General features: G+C 39.7%; 1 long non-coding RNA gene across 1 annotated transcript; it reads left to right on the top strand.

The window, feature by feature from the left end:
- Positions 1-3,330: 3,330 nt before the first annotated feature.
- Positions 3,331-5,212, top strand: LOC117281800 (uncharacterized). The gene is made up of 2 exons (XR_004512427.2): positions 3,331-4,501; positions 4,831-5,212. It is a non-coding gene; the product is annotated as an uncharacterized lncRNA (long non-coding RNA).
- Positions 5,213-5,431: the final 219 nt, after the last annotated feature.

Genomic DNA, 5,431 nt, shown 5'->3' with positions numbered 1-5,431 from the left:
CGGATTAGTGAATTTGCAGTGGTTGTGCTTAGATGAGGTTACCATGGGCAAATGAGTTATGCGGTGCATGATGGGATATCAACATGGATGCATGATCATGTTTTGGTTCAGTGTGTGGGGATGGATACGGTGTTCGTACGTTAGAATCACGTCTTGTAGAGAAATTCAGATGTTGGAATTTGGTCCTAAGGCTTGTTGGCTAAACAAAAAGGGAGGATCTTCAGTGTGGCTCGAGCTAGTGTGCTCACATGGATTGTGGTGGCACGGGCAGGTGCACGAGGTGTTAAACAGTAATTTTGGGCATCTACGGAGCGATTCTTGGCACGTTCGAGGACGAACGTATGTTTAAGTGGGGGAGAATATAACGACCTGACCGGTCGTTTCGCGATCTAGTGCGTCGCTCGGCGGTTTGAGGCCTTGGGTAACTTCACTTCATGTATTATGACTTGTACGTGTGGTCAGAATTGAATTCCAGGGGAACTAAGTTGATGCGGAAGGAAATTCTCAATTCGTAAGCTTTAAGTTGGAAGAGTTGACTAGGGTTTGACCTTTGAGTAAACGATCGCGGAATCGGGATTTGAAGGTTCCAATAGGTTCGTCTGATGATTTCGGACTTGGGCGTATGTTCGGGTTGAGTATCGGATCGCCCGGGAGCATTTTAGTGCTTATAGATGTTCGTTTGGGATTTCGAGCCTTGGAATAGGTTTGTATTGTGATTTATGACTTGCACGTAAAGTTTGGTGTCATTTTGGGATGTCTAAGTATAATTCGGACGCATTTGGCGAAGTTTGAAAGTTGGAAAGTTGAAAAAATGGTTTTGGCCGTCAATTCATAAATTTTGATGTTGTTTGACGTTATTTGAGGCTTCGACAATGTTCGTATCATGTTTTAGGATGCGTTGGTATGGCTGGATAGGGGTCCCTGGGGCCTCGGGTGCGTATCAGATTGGAATCAAATCGAGTTTGGACTTAAAGAATTACTGAAGCTTAAGGCTTCTAGTGTGATCGCACCTGCGAGGTTTTGGCCGCAGGTGCGAGACCGCAAAAGCGGCCCAGGGGTCGCAGAAGCGGATGGGATTGAGGCTGGTTGGATTCACAGGTGCAAGGAATCCATGCACCTGCGAGCTTGCAGATGTGGGCAGTGGAGCGTAGAAGCAAGAGGCGAAGGGGCATGGCCTTCCGCAAATGCGGAGGCTCAAGCGAAGGCGCGCTTCCGCAGGCGCGGTTAAATCCTCCGCAGAAGTGGAGTTGGGCAGGACTAGTGAAGGCTCGTAGAAGCCAAAACGTTTTTGCAGAAGCGGTTTGGCTGGCCTTAGAGGGAAAGACACCTGCGATGGATTTTTCCGCAGGTGCGATTGTTCAGCCGTAGGTGCGATAATCGCTGTGCAGAATGCTTTGTTAAGTACGGGATTTGACTCACTCTTCTCTCATTTTCTCTTGGTTGGGCGATGCTTGGAGATCTTGAAGAGGAGATTTTCATCATCTATTGCAGGGTAAGTAATTTTCACGTATTGTAAGTTAATTTCATGGATTTAATAAGGATTTAACATAGAAATTTGTGGAAAATTGAGGGATTTTTGAAACAAAACCTAGAAATTGTATTTTGGATTTTTACCATGAATTGGACATGGAATTGGGAATAAATTATGTACTTGAGTTCATGATGTTATGGGTAATGTTTATCTTCAAATATTTTCAGAATTCGGGCATGTGGGCCCGAGGATTGACTTTGTTGAGTTTTCGAGCAGAGTTGGGAAGTGTTATAATTTAATTAATTATGATGTTGGAGTATATTTTTATTGGTTTTCATGATTGTTTGACTAGTTTCAGATCGATGGGCATTGGTTTGAGGTGCTAGAGAGGTGTTGGAGCCGGTTATGGAACTTTAGAGCGAATTAAGTCTCCTGTCTAACCTTGTGACGGAAAAATTACCCCGTAGGTACTATATTCTTATGTGCTACATGTTGTTGGAGCTACACACATATAAGGTGATGAGTGTCTATGCGTATGTTAGCATTTCTGATTTTATCCGGGTAGACTTAAACTAACACCATATTTAAATTATACTATTTGAGTCATTGCCTATTTAAATGCTTTAATTTATATTTATTATGAGACTAGACTAGCGTAGAGTATCGTACTCGCTTTTTAGATATTCGACGAGCTACTTGATTAGCATCAGAAAATTATGCTTCCCTTACGAATTTCTCTCGCGTTGTGCGTATTCATCGAAAGGTTTCCTTAAATTTCATAACTCACACGTATATTTGTGAGTGGGTCAAGGACCGTTAAAGCTTCTTATTCTAATGGGATCGGGCCATTTGCCTCGGCAGGATTATGTACCACACTCTTATGGGATCGGGCCGTCCGCCTCGGCAGAATTATGTACCACACTCTTATGGGATTGAGCCGTTCGCCTCGACAGGATTATGTACCACACTCTTATGGGATCGGGCCGTTTGCCTCGGCGGTATCATGTAACACACTCTTATGAGATTAGGTCGTTCGTCTCGGCAGTATCATGTATCATACTCCTATGGGATCGGGCCGTTCGCCTCGGCAGAATCGTGCGTAATATTTGACAAGAAGAGATTGTATCTGTGAGTTTTCCTGACTTGAGTTGTGATGACCTATCTGGTGGGGACCATATTATATACTCCATTAGAGGAGGTGACCCATATTTGAGGACTTGTGTTTACTGTTCAGATGAGGATCGTATCATGTGCCTATATTTGTTTTCACTGTTTAATTACCACGCTTCATACTTGTTTACTTTCTACTGTACTTGATTTATTGGACCACTATTAAGTGTTGATGTCGACCCCTCGTCACTACTTCTCCGGGGTTAGGCTTGATACTTACTCATGCTACACTTCTACACTTATTGTGCATGTACATACTTCTGATGGTCTTTTGGGCGTAAAGGCGCAGCTATTGCGGGAACTTCACGGTGAGCTGCATCCCATGTTACGATCTGCAGCATACGGAGTCTCCATCAGAACTATTTATATTATCCTGTCTATCTTGTATTCTACACAGATGTTGTATTATTATTGTACTTCCTAGTAGATGCTCATGCACTTGTGACAACGGGTTTTGGAATATTCTAGTTGATGCTTACGGGTTTACATATTATTATCATCTTTTTTTTTCTATGCAATACTAATTATGTATGTACCCATGAATTTAAAGGTGTAAATTCCCTTAATAAAATTTATGATTTCGAAAGTAATAAAATGAACAATTAACATGATAGTTCGCTGTTGGCTTGCCCAACGGCGACGTTCTATAGTGGATTTTGAGTCGTGACATTAGGCGTAGGAGGGCCAAATTTAGCTCATAAAAATATAACATGCTCGGCTTGTTTAGAGTTTATTCCTTTAACCGATCTAAGTTTAATAAACCCGTCAATGTGACAAAAAACCAATTCTTCTCCTTCAGGATAGATTAGCGTAGCATATTAAATTGCCGTTAAGACATGCATGATTTCTTCTTCCTTTTGCATGTAAATCTCAAATGCAACGACCTTACCATCTGATTCTCATAAACAACCTTCCACCTTTAACGCTCTTCTTGATTTCTCTTCTGCATTACATCCAATTATTTTTTTCTGGCATCTCAGCCCAAAAGACGGCAACAAAAAAATATATACTCAAAGAACGAGATCGTGTTTTCATAAATTCCATTGGAGAAGAAGGAGGAGGAAAAATCTGAATCAGCATAAAAGAGAAGGAGAATAAGGTGCACAAAAAAGAAAAGAGGTGTTTGGAAGAAGAAAAGAGGTGTTTGTAGAGAGAAAAAGTAGTAATCGTTCTACATTGGTAGAATTGGGTAAAGTTCTTTTATGCACTTGTCACAAATCCGAATTATTATCCTTGCTCATTCTACATTGTTCCCTGAATATCATCGGATACTGTTAATTTTCCCGCTATTAGTATAATGGTCACCTGTAACCCGCGCCCTCGTTCTAGGTGCTAATTCCTTCGATCTAACTGCGAAAGGCGAATTGAAGAAGAACAACAATAATGATTGAGAGGGAGGGGGATCTGAGGGTTCCTCTAATCTCTTTCATGTTATGTATTTGTGTACTTATTGGTGGGATTTTCCTTTTTCTTTACCTTTTTGTGCCAAATTTATCTCAACCTTGGTTTCCCGCAATAGCTCTAATCTTGATTGGATTTCCATGGCTACTTTGGCTCTTTACTTACATGTATACATGCATAAAAAGATGTTGTGGCTTTAGCAGCACTGATAATCGCCAGATTTCTAGACGGGCATCCAGGGCACCCACCATGGCAAATTCTGGAATGGCCAGAAATGTTTCATTGGCAAATGGATCAAATTCTCAGCACAACAATAGTGATGGAAAAAATGTACAATTTGGTGCTGCATCTATTAACTTCTCTCATGGAAGCAAAGATGGTGGTGCATCAATCAGCTCCTCACAAGAAATTGAGATGCCTTTAACATCATCGGCTCCTTCTTGATGAAATGTATATCGGGTATTTTCTTGTTCTGGAAATTTTGATCTATAGTTCTTAGCATTTGGCTTATTGTACTTTTGAAATAAGGGTTCAAAATATAACACCTATCGAAATTTTAGTGGTTTTCCACATATATATTTATATTTGTGTGGAAATTGCTCCAATCCTCTGAATTTGACTTTGTACAATTATTTTTAATTGATAAGAAAAGATTTTTAAATGTGTTCATTCGGATTATCAAGAGAGTTTAAACTGAAATTTATCAACTGCTGAAAGCCCTAATTCTCAACTACCCTCTTTATTTACTTTACTGTTTTATCGACACTGCTATTTCTCATATTTATCAGGATAAATGACTATATACAATGGGTTCAACATCAGCTGGAATTAAACTTGAAAGAGATTGGATTCTGAAGATGATTCCAACAACGACATCAGGAGTTTTGCAGATGATCGATGAAGATGATATACTGGTGATTGTAAGTAGAATAGCACAAAGAGATTTGTTTGTCTTGTATGTAAAGATTGAATATATATTTAGCTTTGTTCTTAGGTAATTTTCTCTTCTTTTCTACTTTATCTCTCCTCCCACCCCCTTTCTTTTGCTTTGTTTTTTCCTATTGAAACTTCAATTCTAACCCATACGGTTGTAATCAGGAATATGCTTTTCATGTTTGGTATTTTGATTTATCAATTGAACATTAACCGCCCATTATTGGGCATTGAAAACAGTGGCGGATGTAACATGGATTCTATGTGTTCGACAAAACTCATTGCTTTTGGCTTGTGAACACATAGGTAAAGTTAGATATGTATTTCATAACAGACTTACAATTCAGAAGCTATAGTGTGTAAATTCTGAATCTACCACCGATGGAAACCTATTAATGTATAATGTAACTCTTTAAAGATCTATCTAAATTTATTTGATTGTATATCTCACCACTA

The sequence above is a fragment of the Nicotiana tomentosiformis genome, chromosome 8 (assembly GCF_000390325.3).
Source record: "Nicotiana tomentosiformis chromosome 8, ASM39032v3, whole genome shotgun sequence".
Taxonomy (NCBI): Eukaryota; Viridiplantae; Streptophyta; class Magnoliopsida; order Solanales; family Solanaceae; genus Nicotiana; species Nicotiana tomentosiformis.
The sequence above is the reverse complement of the archived record's forward strand: the minus strand, read 5'-3'. Positions and strand labels throughout refer to the sequence as shown.